The sequence below is a fragment of the Suncus etruscus genome, chromosome 1, assembly GCF_024139225.1.
Source record: "Suncus etruscus isolate mSunEtr1 chromosome 1, mSunEtr1.pri.cur, whole genome shotgun sequence".
In the NCBI taxonomy this organism is placed as follows: domain Eukaryota; kingdom Metazoa; phylum Chordata; class Mammalia; order Eulipotyphla; family Soricidae; genus Suncus; species Suncus etruscus.
Window position 1 is genome coordinate 156,442,221 of NC_064848.1, and position 21,855 is coordinate 156,464,075.

The following is a 21,855-nucleotide window of genomic DNA, read 5'->3' on the forward strand; positions in this document are numbered from 1 at the left end:
AGTGCATGCAAAGCAAATGCCCTACTGCTGAGCTATCACTTTGGCCCCTTATGAAGGTTTTTTTTTTAATTTTTAGTTTTGGGTCATACCCTGCAACGCTCAGGGGTTACTCCTGGCTCTACGCTCAGAAATTACTCCTGGCGGGCTCGGAGGACCATATGGGATGCCAGGATTCGAACCACTGTCCTTCAGCATGCAAGGCAAATGCCCTATCTCCTATGCTATCTCTCTGGTCCCGATACTTAATATTCTTAAAAGGCTGTATTAGATTGGAGGCTGGAGAGATAGCACAGCGATAGGGCATTTGCCTTGCATGTGTGCGGCTGACTTGATTCGATTTCTGGCACCTGTTTGGTCCCCCAGCCTGACAGGGTTGATTTCTGAGTTCAGAGCCAAAGGTAACCCCTGAACACTGCTGGGTGTGAAACAACTAACCAATCAATCAATCAATAAAGTTTAAAAAAAATTAAAAAGGCTGTATTAGAAAATTTTAATATTTACTGGGTTTTCTAGGATATATTGACTTTGATAAGTGATATGATAACTGACAAATGATTATTGGGCCCAAGAATCTGAGGCAGACTGTGACAGCAAGGTCCTGTGTTTGTGCCTCAGATGCACCATTTTTGCTCCTAGGTCAGTGTCCCAAGAAGAGTGTGGCCACTCCACAGCTATCCATTTCTTCTACTCAGCTATACCACAACACACAATAAACACCACAAGACTGCAGGGGTCACAGTGGGTAACAATGCAGAACTCCACCAATCTTACTGATTGAAGATGGTAATTTCGTGAAGACCCAACAAGTATCAGCCAGCTATATAATATCTCTGATGAGGACAAGAGGAAATGTTAAGGAAGTTTAAGGAACTCAAACCATAGAACCAACAGCCACTGAGACTTAAGACTATGAGAGCAGAAATGAGAAAAGAAAAAGAAAAATGACAACTGAAAAAAACTTGGTAGGCGAATGAAATATTCACTGGAAAGCTTCACCAGCAGAGTAACAGCTTTAAGGAAAGAAGTCAGGGAACTTGAAGGTGAGGTGTCTAACACCTCCAGACTACAGAAATGATAAGTGTAGGAGATTCTGGGTCTTGATTTTATTGTTTTGTTTTGTTTTTGCATTGGGGCCACACCCACCAGTGTTCAGGACTTTCTACTGGTTCTTCTCAGGGATCACTCCTGATGGGGCATGGGAAACCATATTTTGTGCTGGCAATCGGCATAATACAAGGCATATGCTTTAACCAACTGTACTACCACTTTTTTGGGGGGGTGGGGGAGTCCACAGCTGGTGGTGCTCAGGGGTTATTCCTGCCTCAGAAATCACTCCTGGGGGCCGGGCGGTGGCGCTAGAGGTAAGGTGCCTGCCTTGCCTGTGCTAGCCTTGGACAGACCGCGGTTCGATCCCCCGGCATCCCATATGGTCCCCCAAGCCAGGAGTGACTTCTGAGCTCATAGCCAGGAGTAACCCCTGAGCATCACCGGGTGTGGCCCAAAAACCAAAAAGAAAAAAAAAAAAAAGAAATCACTCCTGGCAGGCTTGTGGGGGAACCCTATGGGATTCTGGGGATAGAACCTGGGTCGGCTGTGTGCTAGGCAAATGCTCTACCCACTGTGCTATTGCTCTGACCCTATATGTACTATCTTCTGACCCCAATTTTACTATTCCTTAATATTTTTTTTTTTTTTTTTTGGTTTTTGGGCCACACCCGGTAACGCTCAGGGGTTACTCCTGGCTATGTGCTCAGAAGTTGCTCCTGGTTTGGGGGACCATATGGGATGCCGGGGGATTGAACCGCGGTCCGTCCAAGGTTAGCACAGGCAAGGCAGGCACCTTACCTTTAGCGCCACCGCTCGGCCCCACTATTCCTTAATATTAATAGTTGTTAACTAACATCTTTTGGGGGAGGGGCCTTACAGCCATTCCTAGGGTCTGCTTCTGACTGCTCAGAGGTCACTCCTTGCAATGTTGTAATGTTGGAAATACGAAAAGATCAAAATGGGTCAACAATATACAAGACAAGCACCCTATTTGCTGTACTGTTTCTTGGCTCATTTAGGGAATTTTTTCTTTTCTTTTTGTGGTTTTTGGGTCACACCCAGCAATGCTCAGGGTTACTCCTGGCTCCATGCTCAGAAATTGCTCCTGGGGGCCGGGTAGGTGGCGCTGGAGGTAAGGTGCCTGCCTTCCAAGCGCTAGCCAAGGAAGGATCGCGGTTCGATCCCCCCGGCGTCCCATATGGTCCCCCCCAAGCCAGGGGTGATTTCTGAGCACATAGCCAGGAGTAACCCCTGAGCGTCAAATGGGTGTGGCCCAAAACCAACAAAAACCAAAAAAAAAAAAAAAAAAAAAAAAGAAATTGCTCCTGGCAGGCACGGGGGACCATATGGGACACCGCGATTCGAACCGATGACCTTCTGCATGAAAGGCAAAAACGCCTTACCTCCTTGCTATCTTTCCGGCCCCAGGGGATTTTTTTTTTTATTATGACCAATGTGAATTAGAAATCTTTCACATACTTAAGGTCCATAGTAATAGTGAATTAGGGCCATTCCCACCACCAGTGTTGTCCTCCCTCCACCCCTGTTCCCAGCATGCATCCCATACCTCCCCCTTTTGTACCCTGTACTGCTAGTGTAGCTGGTCCCTTTTGGTTTATAACTTGTAGATTGGGTATCTTGATTCTGTTGTAGATGACTTTGGGTCTGATCATTTTTTTTATTTTCACTCAATGTTCGTGCGACTGTTTGCTCCTGATACCATCCACTCCCCCCACCCCCAATTTATAAGGCAAAACAAGATGATTCAATCCCCGTGGTTCTGTTGGGAAAAAGGGAAAAATAAAAAACAAACAAAAATAACTCAGGGAAATTTTATAATCAAATTGTTTTACTAATGTAGAATTAATGTGACTACTACATATTGTTCAGTATATGTTACATATATATCCTTTCCAAAAATAAAAACATAAATGCGGGGGCCAGAGTGATAGCACAGCAGTAAGGTGTTTGCCTTGCAAGTGGCCAATGGGACTGACCTCGGTTCGATTCCTGGCATTCCATAGGGTCTGGTTTTCCTGAGGCTGCCGGGAGTAACCCCTGAGCACCGCTGGGTGAGACCAAAAAACCAAAAAGAAAAACGAAAGAAAAAAAAAGCATAAATGCAACATTCAGGGATAGGGCTTGAGAAAGGGTTGTTGAATGATTCATAGATCAGTCCTAATTTAGGGGAACATTTCAGAACCTTTAGTCTTATTTCATAATATATACATGTATCTAACCATTATGCTGTACACTTGGAAAGAGTCTTAAACCCCGTGAATTATTTTAACATTAGGTATGTGATTTTTATGTTGTGACTGTTCCTTTGATTATTTTTTTTTTTTTTTTTTCGGTCACACCCGGCAGTGCTCAAGGGTTACTCCTGGCTCCACGCTCAGAAATTGAACCAGTGTCTTTCTGCATGAAAGGCAGATGCCTTACCTCCATGCTATCTCTCCGGCCCCTCCTTTGATTATTTTTGATACTACAGGAAAATCTAATTTTTTAATATATAACAATAGTCTTATTTTAATTTTTGCTTCACACCTGGTGCTATTTGGGGTTGTTTGTTGGCTCTGCTCTGGAGTGATCCCTGACTGCGCTTAGAACCATATATTATTGTGCGGATTCAAATCTAGGTCGTGGCAACCACGGCGACATGTGAGGCAACTATCTCTCCATTCCTGGTGGTTTTATTTTTCATAAATATGAAATATACTTACACAATAGTCCTTGGTTAGGGGTTCTCTCTTTTGGTTTTTTGCTTTTTGCTTTGGGACCATACCCGGCTGTGGTCAGGGATATTTTTTTCTGGCAGGGTTTGGGGGACACCATATATGTTATGGTGTGGTTATCATACTCGGGTCATTCATTTGCAAGAGAAGCACCGTATCAAAAATATTCTCTGACCTCATTTTCTAAAATAGTGTAGGATAGATTAAAATGTTGAAGTAGGACTCGGAGAGATAGTACAGTGGCGTTTGCCTTGCAAGCAGCCGATCCAGACCAAAGGTGGTTGGTTCAAATCCCGGTGTCCCATATGGTCCCCTGTACCTGCCAGGAGCTGTTTCTGAGCAGACAGCCAGAAGTGACCCCTGAGCACTGCTGGGTGTGGCCCAAAAACCAAAAAAAAAAAAAAAAAAAAAAAGTTGAAGTAGGAGCCAGAATGATAGTTTAATGAGTAGGGTGTTTATCTTGCATACAGCTGACCCAGGTTTGATCCCTAGAATTTCATATTGTCCCCCAGCCAGGAGTGATAAATAAACCAACCCCTGAGCACTGCTGAGTGCGGCCCAAAACAAAATGTTGAAGTAAATTATTTGTAGTTATTAGTACCTATTTAATATGCTTAGTAAATACCAAAGCATTGGTGTTTCCATATCATGTAAGCTAACATACATTATATTTTATGATACGTAATATAATTTTAAAATTAGATGCTTTGATTTACAGATCATTATGCAGTGTAAAAAATTGACTGTTTGACTATATCTTTTCCCTCCTCCCCTTTCTTATCAAACTTTTCATTGTTTTGATAACTGAGGATTACACACAGAATAGTTGTAGGAGGGTCAGAGTGCTTTTATACTCATTTGAGGTACTTACAGAGGATTGTACTTAGTTCTGTTTCTTTTTGGGGAGCATGGTAGTGGTGTTGTAATCAAATCTTAAAGCCTTACACATGTGAAGCAAATACTACTGCGCTAAGCTGCAACCCTGCCAGATTGCATCACTTTAATTTTTTCTTTCTTTTTTTTGGTTTTTGGTTTTTGGGTCACACCCGGTAGCTGTCAGGGGTTACTCCTGGCTCTACGCCCAGAAATCGCCCCTGGCAGGCACAGGGGACCATTTGGGATGCTGGGATTCGAACTACCATCCTTCTGCATGTAAGGCAAACGCCTTACCTCCTATGCTATCTCTCCGGCCCTCACTTTAATCTTTTTTAATTGTGTTCCTTACACACTATGTGTTGAGGGTCACATTCTTTAGCTGTAGTGTTTGCTTGAGGTCAGTGCACATGCTTACCAGGGTCACACTCCTTGACTGGTATTCACCTAGAGTGACACCAATTTAAAATTTAAATTGTGTTCGTTGGCTGGGGTGTAGCTGTAAATCACTTGTTTGTCATTGGGGATTTAAGGGGCTAAAACTGCCTGGTTTCAGCTCACTGTGGCAGCTGCCAGGATTTAACTCATGACCTTATGCTTACAAGGCAGAGTTTTTAGAATATATGTTTTCTTTGACACCTCATTTTGTTATTTAGTATTTTTTATTTTGGGTCCACTAGTAGTGGTCAAGGTCTATTATTGTCTTAGTGTTTAGAGGTTGCTCCTGGCAGCACTTAGGGACAATGTGGTGTTAGGGATGCTTGCAAAGCAGGTGCTCAGTGCTCGGTGCAGTGAGATATCACTGATCGCTGGCTTCCTTTTCTTCAGTAAAGAGTATTTTCGTTATTAAAATTAGTGTAGTCTTGGTCTCTTAAATGCAAGTTCTGATGTCATTTTGTATCCTTCATGGATCACACATGGGAGTTCTGAGAAACCATCTGTGTACAGTGTTAATGTAGTAGTGTCTCCATTACTTCCAGGGTCCATTTAGTGCAGGGGATTGAATCTTCATCTGAAGAATGCTCTCCTTCCTTAGAGCCATATCCCAAGCATTTTTTTTTTTTTCTCTTCTCCATTTGGCCATACCCAGCTTTTTTCAGGGCTTACTTTTGCCTCTGTGCTCAGGATTCAGTCCTTCACTCCTGGGGTTGCTCAGAGAGAGATTCATAATGTAATACTGGGAATTTAGCCTGGATTGCCTGCGTGCAAATCAAATGCTTCTATCCCATTTGTTGAGGCATATGCTAATTACTCTAAACTGTGTGGATGCTCTTCCTTCAAATAAACTACTACTGTATATACTCGAGTATAAGCCAAATTTTTCTGGCACAAATTTGTGCCGAAAAGCTTGATCTCGGTTTATACATGTTATTTGATTTTATGTGCGCTCACCGAATCAAGTACACAGTCTCTGATTGTCTTCTGACGTCTGCTGGAGGGGGCTGTGCTTCAGCTCAGTCCAAAAGTGTTGGCTGAGCTGAAGAGGTAGGTGGCTGAACTGAACTGTATGCCACTGAACTATTTTTTTTTTTTTTTTTTTTTTTAGGTTTTTGGTTTTTGGGCCACACCCAGCGGTGCTCAGGGGTTACTCCTGGCTGTCTGCTCAGAAATAGCTCCTGGCAGGTACAGGGGACCATATGGGACACCAGGATTCGAACCAACCACCTTTGGTCCTGGATAGGCTGCTTGCAAGGCAGACGCCACTGTACTATCTCTCCGGGCCCTATGCCACTGAACTATTTAACCCACAATATTCTGCGCTTTGTAAGAGACCGACAGCAGCGAATATGATATCTTTGAACTCAGTGATGATGACAATGTCTATGCGTATACCCTCACATCAGATACAGCTGAATCTCTGTTTGGCATACAGATGATGATGAGGAGGAATCCAATTTTGAAGGATTTTAACCTTTGTGATTTAGCTTAAGCTATGGTTTTTTGCACTTTAAAGTTTTAAAGTTATTGTTGCTAGTTTACACTTTTTCTTTTAGCAATACAAATTGAAAAACATTTAACCTACTGATTCCTCAATTATTGTAATTGTTTTGGGTAGATATTTTTATTTTTTATTTTTTAATATTTATTTATTTATTTATTTATTTATTTTGTGGTTTTTGGGTCACACCCGGCAGTGCTCAGGGGTTACTCCTGGCTTCATGCTCAGAAATTGCTCCTGGCAGGCACGGGGGACTATATGGGACGCCGGGATTCGAACCGTTGACCTTCTGCATGAAAGGCAAACACCTTACCTCCATGCTATCTCTCGGCCCAGATATTTTTATTTTTGAAACTTATCAGTTGGCTGCTGCATTTTCCACCTCGGCTTATAATCGAGTCACTAAGGTCCCCAGTTTTTAGGGTAAAATTCGAGGGGAGTCAGCTTATACTCGAGTGTTTATAGTAAGTATTCTTTTTTTTTTTTTTTTTTTGGTTTTTGGGCCACACCCTAGGCTAGCGCAGGCAAGGCAGGCACCTTACCTCCAGCGCCACCGCCCGGCCCCTATAGTAAGTATTCTTTTGTTTAAATGGGCTGGAGCAGTAGTACAGTGGGTAGGGCACTTGTCTTGGGCAATTCAGGGTTCGGGCTCTATATTCTTTTTTTTTTTTGTTGTTTTTTGTTCACACCCGGCAGTGCTCAGGGATTACTCCTGGCTGTCTGCTCAGAAATAGCTCCTGGCAGGCACAGGGGACCATATGGGACACCGGGATTCGAACCAACCACCTTAGGTCCTGGATCGGCTGCTTGCAAGGCAAACGCTGCTGTGCTATCTCTCCGGGCCCTGGGCTCTATATTCTTGAGCCTGCTTGGAGTGATTCTTTTTGTTTATTTATTCTTGGGCCACACCCAGCGGAACTCAGGGGTTACTCCTAACTTTTGTGCTCAGAAATCTGACAGGCTCTAAAGTAGTGTTGGATTGATTAAAATGTTGAAGTAGGGGCCAGAGTAGTATAATGGGTAGGGTTTTTACCTTGCATGTAGCTGACCCAGGTTTGATTTCCAGCATCCCATATTGTCCCCCAGCCAGAAGTAATAACTAAACCAGGAGTAACCCTTGAGCAATTTCATTGCGAGTTCATCGATACATCTAACCTTCAGTGATACTGCTGGGGCAAATACTGTCATTTTATTGCTGCTGCTACATAGATGCATACCTTTTTTCGAAGTGCTAATCTAGAAAATTTATGTAAAGCTTTTTGTGTAAGAAGTGTTTTTTCAGGGGCCGGAGAGATAGATAGCAAGGAGGCAGGGCATTTGCCTTTCATGCAGAAGGATGGTAGTTTGTTTCCTGGCATCCCATATGGTCCCCTGGGCCTTCCAGGGGTGATTTCTGAGCATAGAGCCAGTAATAACCCCTGAGTGCTGCCGGGTGTAACCCCCGAAAACAAACAAAAAAATACAAATATCATAGGCCAGATATGGCACAGTGGTAGAACACATGTCTCACATATGTACAAGCAATAAAGAATTTTTTGTTTGTTTTTGGGCTGCAACTGGCGGTGCTCTACTCCTGGCTCTGCACTCAGAAATTGCTCCTTGCAGGGATCCATATGGGATGCCAGGGATCGAACCCTGGTCTGTCCGCATTCAGCCGCATGCAAGGCAAATGCCCTACTGTTGTGTTATCACTCTGGCCCCTCAATAAAGAATGTTTAAAAAATACCTGGCAGCTGATTCTGCTTTACTTTTACAAAACAAGATTGGTTTTAAAAGCACAATTTATCAAGTTGGAACTTAAAAACTTTTTTGCTTTAAAATGTACTAAAGTTTTCTTTTCTTCCTTCCTTCCTTCCTTCCTTCCTTCCTTCCTTCCTTCCTTCCTTCCTTCCTTCCTTCCTTCCTTCCTTCCTTCCTTCCTTCCTTCCTTCCTTCCTCCCTCCCTCCCCCCTCCCTCCCTCCCTCCCTCCCTCCCTCCTTCCTTCCTTTCTCTTTCTCTCTTTCTCTCTTTCTCTCTTTCTCTCTTTCTCTCTTTCTCTCTTTCTCTCTTTCTCTCTTTCTCTCTTTCTCTCTTTCTCTCTTTCTTCTCTTTCTTTCTTTCTTTCTTTCTTTCTTTCTTTCTTTCTTTCTTTCTTTCTTTCTTTCTTTCTTTCTTTCTTTCTTTTCTTTCTTTCTTTTTTTTTTTTTTTGGTTTTTGGGCCACACCCGGTAACGCTCAGGGGTTACTCCTGGCTATGCGCTCAGAAGTCGCTCCTGGCTTGGGGGACCATATGGGACGCCGGGGGATCGAACCGCGGTCCGTCTCCTTAGGCTAGCGCAGGTAAGGCAGGCACCTTACCTCCAGCGCCACCGCCCGGCCCCTTTCTTTCTTTCTTTCTTTCTTTCTTTCTTTCTTTCTTTTCCTTCCTTCCTTCCTTCCTTCCTTCCTCCCTCCCCCTCCCTCCCCCCCTCCCTCCCTCCCTCCCTCCTTCCTTCCTTCCTTCCTTCCTTCCTTCCTTCCTTCCTTCCTTCCTTCCTTCCTTCCTTCCTTCCTTCCTTCCTTCCTTCCTTCCTCTCTCTCTCTCTCTCTCTCTCTCTCTCTCTCTTTCTTTCTTTCTTTCTTTCTTTCTTTCTTTCTTTCTTTCTTTCTTTCTTTCTTTCTTTCTTTCTTTCTTTCTTTCTTTCTTTCTTTCTTTCTTTCTCTTCCTTCCTTCCTTCCTTTTCCTTCCTTCCTTCCTTCCTTCCTTCCTTCCTTCCTTCCTTCCTTCCTTCCTTCCTTCCTTCCTTCCTTCCTTCCTTCCTTCCTTCCTTCTTTCCTTCTTCCTTCCTTTCTTGGTTTTTGGGTCACGCCCGGCAGCACTCAGGGATTACTCCTGGCTCTATGATCAGAAATTACTCCTGGAAGGCTTGGGGGACCATATGGGATGCCGGGATTCAAACTACCGTCCTTCTGCACGCATGTAAGGCAAATCACCTTACCTCCATGCTATCTCTTCGGCCCCCTAAAATGTACTCAAGTATTTACTTAGTACAAATGTAGTTTAAGATTTTTAATTTGCTTTAAAATATTAAAACTTTCATTGTGTTACCATTTTTATATGTAAGCTGTATTTATTAGAATTTCTATTTTAAGGCAGTAGTACTGGGAGAAGAGTTTACAGACATGCTGCCAAAAGCATGATTCATAAAAGGAAATAGTGGTACATTGGACTTCAAAATTAGGGCCTTTTTTTCTTGGTTTGTTTTGGGCCACACCCAGTGAAGCTCAGGGCTTACTCTTAGTTATGTACTTGGGGACTACTGCTGGTGGAGCTCAGGGGAGTATGCTGGTGTGGGTCGAACCTAGGTCAGCCATGTGTAAGGCAAATGTCCCTAATGTCCCCTACTCACTATCACTGATTTAAATTAGGACTTTTCTTTTTGTTTCTGTGCCACACCCAGTGGCACTTGTGTTACTCCTGGTTTTGTGCTCAGAAATCACTCCGGGCATGCTTGGTGGATTATATGGGATGCTGGGGATTGAACCCAGGTTGACCGTGTGCCAGGCAAATGCCCTAACTGCTGTGCTGTTGCTCCAGCCCCAGGACCTTTCACTTTTTAAAATCTATTTGAGGTAAACAAAAAGATAAATCAGAATGGAAGAATGTATTTGTAAACTATATATATCTGGCAAAAAACTGATTTATGGGCCAGAGAGAGAATGTAGTGGGTAAGGTGCTTGCCTTACATTCACCCTTTGATTCCTGTGCCTCATGAGTTAGGAATAAGCCCTGAGCTCAGTCAGGTTGATCCCCAAACCCAAATCAAACTAAACTAAACCAAACCAAATTAATTGATTTACAAGATTTTAAGAACTTTGTGAATTCAACAGTAAAAATATTTAGAAAATGGGCAGAAGAGATGAACATTTTATAAAGCATCACATAAAGGTGGTAAATAGCAAATGATGAAAAGATTCAGTATCAGTTTTAATTTTAATTTTTTTTTTTCCTTTTTGGGCCACATCTGGTGATGCTCCTGGCTATGAGCTCAGAAATCACTCCTGATAGGCTTGGGGGACCATATGGGACGCCGGGGGATCAAACTGCGGCCCATCCTAGGTTAGTGCGTGCAAGTCAAATACCCTACTGCTTGCACCAGCACTCCGGTCACAGTATCAGTTTTTAGACATTTGAGAAATGCAGTCAAAACCACAAACAATGAGGTATTGCCACATCCCAAGAAATTGGTGATAGTATCAAATGTGGCAAGGATGCAGAAAAACTTGATCTCAGGGGCCGGGCGGTGGCGCTAGAGGTAAGGTGTCTGCCTTGCCTGCACTAGCCTAGGACGGACCGCGGTTCGATCCCCCAGCGTCCCATATGTTCCCCCAAGCCTGGAGCGACTTCTGAGCACATAGCCAGGAGTAACCCCTGAGCGTCACCGAGCGTGGCCCCCCCCCCCAAAAAAAAAAAAAACTTGATCTCATACATTACTGATGGGAATATAAAATTAGAGCCACCATGGACATCTGCTTTTAGTTTCTTGTATAATTAAACATTTACTTAGCTTACTGTCCATTAAATACATGTTGGTATCTATACATGGTCTCTCCCTGATTTATGTTGATTTGACTTGAGTTTTTCAAATTTACAATGGCACAAAATTGGTATGAATTATTAGAATCCATACTTAGTATTTTGATCTTTTCCTAGGTTGGCCATATGAAGTGTGATATTTTAAGGTGCTGAGCATTGGGAGTTATTTGCAGTTTCTAGTCATATTATCGCAAGGTTATACATTTGTTATTCTACATTGTGCAGTTTTCAGTAAGTTCTGTGAAATAGATGGCATTGAATAATATAAAATAGTTTAAAAAGTAGGGGCCGGCTGGGGCCAGAGAGAGAGCATGGAGGTAGGGCATTTGCCTTGCATGCAGAAGGACGTTGGTTTGAATTCCGACATCCCATATGGTCCCCCGAGCCTGCAAGGAGTGATTTCTGAGCGTAGAGCCAGGAGTAACCCCTGAGCACTGCTGGATGTGACTCCTTTCCCCAAAAAAATAGGAGCCGGAGCGATGGTGCAGTGGTAGGGCGTTTGCCTTGCATGAGGTTGACCCAGGACAGACCTTGGTTCCTTCCTCCAGCGTCCTATATTGTCCCAGAAGCCAGGAGCTATTCCTGAGTGCAAAGCCAGGAGTAATCCCTGAGCATCACTGGGTGTGACCCCAAAACAAACAAGAAGTTTAAAAAATAGTTTATAGATGATTTGACCTAGTTGTAGGCTGATTAATTAGGAAGTGTAAGATAGTCAATGCCATCCTATATTATTTCTTAGGTTAGGTGCATTAAATGCAGTTTTGTTCGTTCTTTAAAATCTACATTGGTTTTTTTGGGGAGCTGAAGAGATAGCATAGAGGTAGGGCATTTGCCTTGCATGCAGGTCAGTGGTTCGAATCCCGGCATCCCACATGGTCCCCCAAGCCTGCCAGGAACGATTTCTGAGCCTAGAGCCAGGAGTAACCCCTGAGGCTGCTGGGTGTGGCCCGAAAACCAAAACCAAACCAAACCAAACCAAAACAAAAAAAAATCTACATTGGTTTTTTTAGAGTACAAATGTAGTAAGGTTTTTATTTTGCTTTACAATATTAAAACTTTAATTGTATTAATGATGTAACCTCATTATTAGTTGAAGAAGATTATATTTCAGAGAAACAAAAACTCAAAAATTCTGTTTGGAACTAGAGGTTAATTGAGGATGAAAATTATTTTCTTGCTTGCGACTGACCTCAGTTTGATCACTAGTACCTAATATATTCCTGTACCTCCAAGAGTGATCACTGCGCTACTGCTAGGTGTGATTCCTGGTCCCAACCTCACCATCCCCAGTTCCTTTCCTTTCTTTTTTTTTTTTTTTTTTTTTTTTTTTTTTTTTTTGGGCCACACCCTGTGACGCTCAGGGGTTACTCCTGGCTATGCGCTCAGAAGTTGCTCCTGGCTTCTTGGGGGACCATATGGGACGCCGGTGGATCGAACCACGGTCCGTCCTAGGCTAGCGCAGGCAAGGCAGGCACCTTACCTCCAGCGCCACCGCCCGGCCCCCCTTTCCTTTCTTTTTTGTTTTTGTTTTAGTGGACTACTTGATATGCTCAGTAGTTACTCCTGGTACTGCACTCTGGAATCACTTCTGGAGGTACTTGGGATTATATAGGATGCTGGGGATTGAACCTGGGTAGGCTACGTGCAAGGCAAGCACCCTATTCACTGTACTATCTCCCAGGGCCTCATTTATAAAACCTTTTACCAAGGAATTTCTCTACTCAAATAGTTGTGTTTTTTTTTTTTTGTGCCACACCCAGTGATACTCAGGGACTACTTCTGGCTCTGCACTCAGGAATCACTCCTGGCAGGCTCAGGGGACCTTATGGAACGTCAGGAACCGAACCTGGGTCCGTCCTGGGTCAGCTGTGTGCAAGGCAAACACCCTACCACTGTGCTACCTTTGGCTCCAATAGATCTTTTGTTTTGTTTTGTTTTTTGAGTAACACCCGTGGCACTCAGGAGTTACTCCTGGCTCTGCCCTCAAAAGTCGCTCCTGGCAGGCTCAGGGGACCATATGGATGCCAGGATTTGAACGGCGCTCAGGGACTACTCCTGGCTATCTGCTCAGAAATAGCTCCTGGCAGGCACGGGGGACCATATGGGACATCGGGATTCGAACCAACCACCTTAGGTTCTGGGTCGGCTGCTTGCAAGGCAAACGCCGCTGTACTATCTCTCTGGCCCTGAAACTAATTTTTCTAATTGTAGGGGAACATGCTTTTAAATTTGAGAGAAAACATTTAATTTAATTTAAATTAGTACCAGCCATTTCTTTGGTGTTAACATATGATTGTTTTTCTTTTATTTCAATTTTTTTTTTTTTGTTTTGGTTTTTTGGGCCACACCCGTTCAATGCTCAGGGGTTACTCCTGGTTAAGCGCTCAGAAATCGCCCCTGGCTTGGGGGAACCATATGGGACACTGGGGATTGAACCACGGTCCTGATCCTTGGCTAGCGCTTGCAAGGCAGACACTTTACCTCTAGCGCCACCTCGCCTGCCCTCTTTTATTTCAATTATCCGTTTCACTAACTTCAAGAAACCCAAGAGGCCCAATGCAGCCAGGGCCAAGTGCTGCAAGGCTCACAGGGGCCTGTAGTGCCCAGCTACCGGGGTGGGACACCAATATGTAGCAACCAGGCACCCAGGGACTGAGAGAGACGAGAAGAAATGGAAGTATACTTTTTATTCCTCCTGGAATCTGAGGCCTACCTCTGCACCTGGGCTTTTTTAGAGAGAGGGAGAGATTTAAATGGAAATTGCTGGGGGAAGCCCTGGTACAAAGAAAGAAAAAGGAATAGGTACAAATGCAGGCAGCATTTCTCTGGCACCTCACAGACCAGCAGGGGCTATTCTGGTCATTATTCTGGGTCCCCCTAAAGGTCCACGGTTTTCCTTTAATACCTGGAATGACAGGGTTTTTTTTTTCCAAGGGGCATGTCTAGGGGGTTCCTGTCTGGGCTCAACTGTTTAACAGTGGGTGTATCCAAGGGTCATGTCCAAGTCCAACTGCCATATAACAGATTCTGAAAGGAAACATTTTGCTTGTTAAGATTTTTTGGGGAAAAAAAAAAGATTTTTTGGAGGGCCAGATAGTACAGTAGGCAGGCACTTGCCTTGCATGTGGCTGACTCAGTTTTTTCTTTTTAGTAAAAAAAATCATTCAAGACATTTTTTGTTGGCAAAACTTGATTTCAGACCCAAATTACATCATCAAGAATACTGTGTACCAGACCAGAGACAGAAGTGTGTCTATAAACCAAAATACAAGACAAAACAAAAAGAGTACTGTGCCCTTTTTCTTCCCTTCTATCTGCTGATATTATTGCAGTGACTTGGAGTCCTATAGGAACTTGATTGTGGTACTTGCTAGAGACTATTATACCAGCTTGTGGTACTCATACACATGACCATGCTACTCTTTAGTGGTGAGGGTTGAACAACTTTTCCTTTGAGTTGTTGGCCATGTTTGTTGTGGTTGATGATCTTGAGATGCTCCCTCATATTTGTATTGCTCATTGGTTAAGTTGTGCTGCTCATATGTGCTTGTAGGAGATTTGCAGTCCTGGCTATGAAGCTCCAACATCTTAGTTTTGCTTTGGGGGTACTTACCCCCAGTAGTGCTCAGGGATAACTCCTGGTTTGTGTTCAGGAATCATTCTTGGTGTGTCTCAGGGGACCATATTGAACCTACATTGGCTAGGTACAAGGCAAGCAGGCACCTTACCTAGTACTCTCTGCTCCAATTCTACATCTTTATAGTCGGATATGCTTGCCAGGGTTTTTATCCTTTAGTTGTGTATTCAGATATAGCAGGCTGTGATGCCATCAGAAATTATTTGTAGCACTGAAGAATCACAGAAAAAGTAGAGCTGTCTAAGAACATGTCATGTGGCAGCGCTGGCGATTGAACTTACACTTGCAAGGCAGGTGGTTTACCCGTTGGCCTATCTCTTGGCACAAGTCTGCTCGCTCTTTTTGGGGTCAGATAGTACAACGGGTAAGGCACTGGCCTTGCACGTTTCCTTCATGGGTTCCATCCCTGGCTCTCTGGTTTTCTGAGACCACCTGACAGGAGTGATTCCTGAGCTTCCTGTTTCCAGAGTCTAAGCATGACTGGATGTGGCCCCAAACAAAAACCCCTATCCCCCCAAGAAAAGCCTACTGTTTTTGGCCCACTATTGATTAAATATTGCAAACTTTGGTTTTGGTTTTGTTTGGGCCAGACCTGTCATTCAGGGGTTACTGCTGGCAGCAAAGGGGGATGCCAGGAATTGAACTCAGGTTGGCTTTGTGCAAAGCAAATGCCCTATACACTGCTATTTGCTCCAGTGCTCAGGGGTTACTCCTGGCTCCATGCTCAGAAATTGCTCCTGGCAGGCACGGGGGACCATATGGGATGCTGGGATTCGAACCACCATCCTTCTGCATGAAAGGCAAATGCCTTATCCATGCTATCTCTCCGGCTCCTTCCTACTGTTTTTGATATTTTGATATATGCTATTCTCATTGCTGTGAGATGTCTTGATTTGGATTTCCCTAAATAAGTGATGCTAGGGGCCGGAGAGATAGCATGGAGGTAAGGCGTTTGCCTTTCATGCAGAAGGTCATCGGTTCGAATCCCAGCGTCCCATATGGTCCCCCGTGCCTGCCGGGAGCAATTTCTGAGCATGGAGCCAGGAGTGGCCCCTGAGCATTGCCGGGTGTGACCCAAAAACCACACACACACACACACACAAAAAAAGTGATGCTAAACACTCTTTGAGCCTACTTGTGATCTCCCTGTCTTCCTCTGATAATTGTCTGTTCATTCCCTCTCCCCAGGACCTTTTATTTTGAAGGGGAGACCACACCTAGAGGTGCTCAGGGGTTTAGCTCTATGATCAGAAATTACTCTTGGCAGGCTGGGTTGACCATATGGGATGGCCAGGATCGAGTTGACTTGGCTGCCTGTAAGACAAATGCCCTCCCTATTCACTGCACTTTTGCTCCAGCCCCTCTCCCCACTTTCTGATAGGGTTTTTGAAATTTTTTTGGTTGATCTTTGTACTTTTTATATCTCGCATATCAAGCCTTTCTCTGATGTGTTGGATGTAAATATATTTTTTCCCTTTTAGCTTTTAGTTTTAGCCCATATGTCTTTATCAGAAGCTCTTTTTTTTTGGGGGGGGGGGGCTTTTCGGGCCACACATGGTGGTGCTCAGGTTACTCGTGGCTCTGTGTTCAGAAATCACTCCTAGCAGGCTAGGGGATCATATGGGATGCCAGGAATCAAACCCAGGGCAAATGCCCTACTGCTGTGCTATCTCTCTGGCCCAGCAGAAACTCTTTAGTTTGATGTACAAAGAGACCTTTCTTAAGACTATAGACTTTTTTCTTAGGGTTTTTGGTTTTTGGGCCACATCCAGCTGTGCTCAGAGGTTACTCCTGGCTCTTGCTTCTGGCTGGCTGGGGGACCATATAGGATGCAGGGAATCCAACCCGGGTCCCTCCCAGACTGGTCTTATGCAAGGCAAATGCCCTATTGCTGTGCTTTCCAATACTTTTTGTAGTTATTAATACAGTGGTTTATGTTCTCATCATGAGATGCCTAGGACTTTTAATTCTGCCTTTTTCTTGGTTTTTGGGCCACACTCAGCTATACTCAGGGTTACTCCTGGCTCTGAGCTTAGAAATCTCTGAGCTTAGAAATCTCCACACTCAGCTATACTCAGGGTTACTCCTGGCTCTGAGCTTAGAAATCTCTCCTGGCAGGCTTGGTGGGGGACGGGGACGGGGACGGGGACGGGGGGGGGGGGGGGCGCACCATATGGGTTGCCAGAAATCTGGTCTGTCTGCTTGCAAGGCAAATGCCTTACCACTATGCTACCTTTCTGGCCCTTGCTAAACATTTTTTTTTTTTTTTTAGTTTTTGGGCCACAGCCGGCATTGCTCAGGGGTTACTCCTGGCTGTCTGCTCAGAAATAGCTCCTGGCAGGCATGGGGGACCATATGGGACAACGGGATTTGAACCAACCACCTTTGGTCCTGGATCGGCTGCTTGCAAGGCAAATGCCGCTGTGCTATCTCTCCGGGCCCTGCTAAACATTTTTTAAAGTGCTTTGAACACCTAGGGTAGTATGATAGTTCCTCTGGGAAATAGTGTATTTTCCATGGCTTCTTGGGTTGTTTAGACATTTTCCCCTTAGGATTATACCTTTGTTGCTGCTTCTACATTTGCTTAATGGAAACTGTTGTTACTATCTGACTTATTTTATATTTAACTTTTTTGGAGATGCAGTGGTGACATAGGTGAGAGTACTGTACTGTTTGCTGCCCTATTCAGAGTCTAAGGTATAATGATGTGACTTTTGGAGGAAGCAATATTGATTTTTTTTGTTTGTTTTTTTGTTTTTGGGTCACACCCAGCGGTGCTCAGGGGTTACTCCTGGCTCTGTGCTCAGAAATCACTCCTGGCAGGCAGGAGGACCATATTGGATGCCGGGATTCGAACCACTGTCCTTCCTGGATTGGCTGCATGCAAGGCAAACACCCTGCTGCAGTGCTATCTCTCCGGCCCCAATATTGATATTTTAGATTTAAAAATACTTAAATTCGGGGCTGGAGAGATGGCACAGCGGTGTTTGCCTTGCAAGCAGCCCATCCAGGACCTAAGGTGATTGGTTCGAATCCCGATGTCCCATATGGTTCCCCGTGCCTGCCAGGAGCCATTTCTGAGCAGATAGCCAGGAGTAACCCCTGAGCACTGCCGAGTGTGGCCCCAAAACAAGACAAAACAAATCAAAAAAATACTTAAATTCTAGAAAAAATTTAGATTAACAGAAAAATTATAAAAAGAAGGGAGCTTGCAGTGTGGCTTAGTACTTGCATATGTGAAGCCTTGGATGTGAGTTCTGGTACCTCATGATCACTCAAGCACAATCAGCAGTGATTCTGAAGTACCAATCCCCTTCCCAACCTCTCACCAAAAAATGACCTGTAAATATAACCTAGAGTTCTTATATAAACTCTGCACCCAGTTTCTCCTATTATTATCTCCCCACCTTATGTTTTACTGTTCATAATATAGACCTTGCAAAGGGTCTGGGCTGAGGTGCATATAGGATGTTTTACTGTGCCTCCTTTTCAGTACAGTCAATTTAAAGAACACAAACTGTGGTAAGCACCACAAGGCCCTATAACTTATACCTTCTATTACCTTTGTACAATCGTCATAGTTAACAAGCCATTATTGACATATTAAGGTTTATGCTTTATTCAGATATTCATAATTATCATATAATGTCAATTTTTCATATTTAAGGGTCTATCCAGGATACCACATTGCATATTAAACTGGGTTTGTTTTTTTTTTTCATAATAGACTGAATTAAAGGATTTTAGGATCCAAAGGGACAGTGTCCTCCTTATCACATTATTACCTATAATGGTACTGCTGATGTGGTGATAAGAACTTTGCCCATATGGTTAAGATGGTGTTGATTAGGAGCTAGAGATACTTCAAAAGACTTTAGTGCATGCTTTGTGTATGAGGAACTCAGGTTTCACCCCCAGCACTGCATGATTTCTTAAGCACTGCCAAGATACATACTTGGCTACATACAGCTGATAAGAGTAGCCACTGTTAAATAGCTTTTTTTTTTTTCAGTTTGGTTTGATACCAGCACTGCCTGTGCTTAGGGTTTACTCTCTGCTCTGCCCAGGGATCACTCCTGGTAGTACTGTTTGGGGAGGGAGGTTGAGGGACGGATCCATATGGGGTATGTTACAGATTGAACATGCAAGACAAACTTTGTTTTGGTTTTTAGCCCACACTGCCTGCGCTCAGAGGTTACTCCTGGCTCTCTACTCAGAAATTGCTCCTGGTAGGCACGGGAAACCATATGGGATTCCTTCCCGGGATTTGAATCACCCATTGGTCCTGGGTTGGCCACTTGCAAGGCAAATGCCCTACCACTTTGCTATCTGGCCCGCAAGATAAATTTCTTCTTCTTTTTTTTTTTTTTTTTTTTACTTTTTGAGTCATACCTGGCCACGCTCAGGGGTCACTCCTGGCTTTATGTTCAGAAATTGCTCCTGGCAGGCTGGGGGGGGGGGGGAGGGGGAATGACAGACACCATATGGGATGCCGGGATTCGAACCACTGTGCGGTGCTCAGGTGTTACTTCTGGCTGTCTGCTCAGAAATAGCTCCTGGCAGGCATGGGGGACCGTATGGGACACCGGGATTCAAACCAACCACCTTTGGTCCTGGATCGACTGCTTGCAAGGCAAACACCGCTATGCTATCTCTCCGGGCTCGCCCCCAAACTTCTTAAGTCCTTATACTATCGTTTTGGTCCCAGCTCCCATATTTTAATTGGATTATCCAGAATGAATTCATGTACATAATTTTATACTTTGGTTTAAAATCTGTATTTAGCGACTAGAGAAATAGTTTAATCAGCCAAGGCCTAGGTTTTATTCCTAGTACTGCATGGTCCCCTGAGCACAGAGTGAAGGGAATAGTTCCTGAGCACTGCCAGGTATTGCTCCACAACAAAACAAAAATGTTTAAGGGTTCCTTTGAGCCCTTGAGCACTTTTGGGTATGGCCCATAACAAAACAAAAACAAAAAGAGCAGGATTTTCCAGAAAAATGTGAATAGAGGGGCCGGAGAGATAGCATGGAGGTAAGGCATTTGCCTTTCATGCAGGAGGTCATCGGTTCAAATCCCGGCGCCCCATATGGTCCCCGTGCCTGCCAGGAGCAATTTCTGAGTCTGGAGCCAGGAATAACCCCTGAGCACTGCCGGGTGTGACAAACAAACAAAAAAAAAATGTGAATAGAATCTATGTATAAATTTCTGTCATGTGGGTTGTAGAGGTTGGTAAGTCTAAATTGTTAGATGTTTGGGTCAAAGACTAAGGGGGAAGAATCAATGTTACAATTAAACATTAAAATCAGTTTGCAAGGTAGAATTTCCTCCTAGGATGAGGTTGAACTTTCTAAAAATTAAAGCCTTGGGGAATGGAGAGAAAATTCAATGGATTGGGTGCATGCTTTGCCTAAGGAGGCCTAAGATTGATTTTTGGTGCTATATGGTCCACCAAACACTACTGGGAATAACCCATGAACTTAGAGTAGTCTTTGAGCACTTCAGAGTGTGGCCTGAAACAACAGTGGGATAATTAAAGCTTTTATTTGAGTAGATTAGGTTCATTCACCCTCATTTTGTAGGGTAATCTGCTTTACTTGGTTTACTGGTTTTTGGTTTTTAGGTCACAGCCAGCAGCGCTCAGGGTTACTACTGGCTCTATGCTCAGAAATAGCCCCTGGCAGGCACAGGGGACCCTATGGGATGCCAGGAGTCAAACCACCGTCCTTTGGTTTACTGATTTTAAGTTTAGGTTACATCTAAAGATTACCTTTCGTGGGGCCAGCGAGGTGGTACTAGAGATACCTTGCAAGCGCTAGCTAAGGAAGGACCAAGGTTTGATTCCCAGCGTCCTGTATGGTCCTCCCAAGCCAGGGGCAATTTCTGAGTGCTTAGCCAGGAGTAACCCCTGAGCATCAAATGGGTGTGGACTGAAGGAAAAAAAAAAAAAAGATTACCTTTCGTATCAGTTGTTTACACATAGTCAATTTTATTATATTGTTTTATTTTATTTTTGGGCCACCCACGGTGACGCTCAGGGGTTTACTCCTGGTTATGCACTCAGAAATTGCTCCTGGCTTGGGGGATCAAACCAAGGTTCGTCCTAGGTTAGCCACATAGGCAAATGCCCTACCACTTTATTTTTTGCCTTTTTATGAGGGGCCACATCTGGTGATGCTCAGGGATAACTCATGGCTAGCTGCTCAGAAATCGCTCCTGGCTTGCAGGACCAAATGGGACACCGGGAGGATTGAACTGCGGTCTGTCCTAGGTAAGCCATGTGCTAGGTAAATGCCCTACTGCTTGCACCATTGCTCTGGCCCCACAGTCAGTTGTAGAATATAGAGATATAAATAAGGGAATAGACATAAACACTATTGTAAGTCTGTGACCTAAACTATAATAAAATAAATATGAAGGATATGATAAAAATAACCATATTACCTAACTAATAAAATAATATAAAAACATAGTTTTCAAAGTTAATTCTCAAGTTCCTTTCTCCCAATATTTTTTCAGTGACTTTATACCATACTTTTCTTCTTCTTTATTTTTTTTTTGGTTTTTGGGTCACACCCAGCAACACTCAGGAGTTACTCCTAGCTTTACATTCAGAAATCGCTCCTGGCAAGCTCAGGGGACCATGGGATGCCGGGATTTGAACCACCGTCCTTCTGCATGCAAAATCAAACACCCTACCTCCATGCTGTACACACTTCTGTGGACTTTGAGAAATTTATAGTTAGGTTTTCACTATTGCAACACCATACAGAATAATTTCATTACCCTAAAGTTCCCACTGTGTGTCACCATTGCTAATGACCTCTGCCTTTTTATGGCAATCATTGATTTTTCTATCTAAAAAAAATGCTGATTTTTTTATTTTTAATTTGCTAAAATTCATTTAGAAGGTACTGTTGGGACTGAAGTGATAGTACAGAGAATAGGATGCGTGCTTGCCTTGCATGCAGCCATTCCTGGTTCTACTTATTTATTTTTTGGGGAGCCACACCCGGCGGTGCTCAGGGGTTACTCCTAGCTGTCTGCTCAGAAATAGCTCCTGGCAGG

General features: G+C 43.8%; 1 protein-coding gene and 1 non-coding gene across 2 annotated transcripts in view; one reads left to right on the top strand and one right to left on the bottom strand.

The window, feature by feature from the left end:
* The window catches only part of UBE2G1 (ubiquitin conjugating enzyme E2 G1), an 83,341-nt gene that overhangs the window by 4,268 nt on the left and 57,218 nt on the right, over positions 1 to 21,855 (top strand). The gene's annotated exons all lie outside the window — the stretch shown is intronic.
* LOC126032610 (small nucleolar RNA SNORA51) lies at positions 18,196 to 18,326 on the bottom strand. Its single transcript, XR_007503885.1, has one exon. It is a non-coding gene; the product is annotated as a small nucleolar RNA SNORA51 (small nucleolar RNA).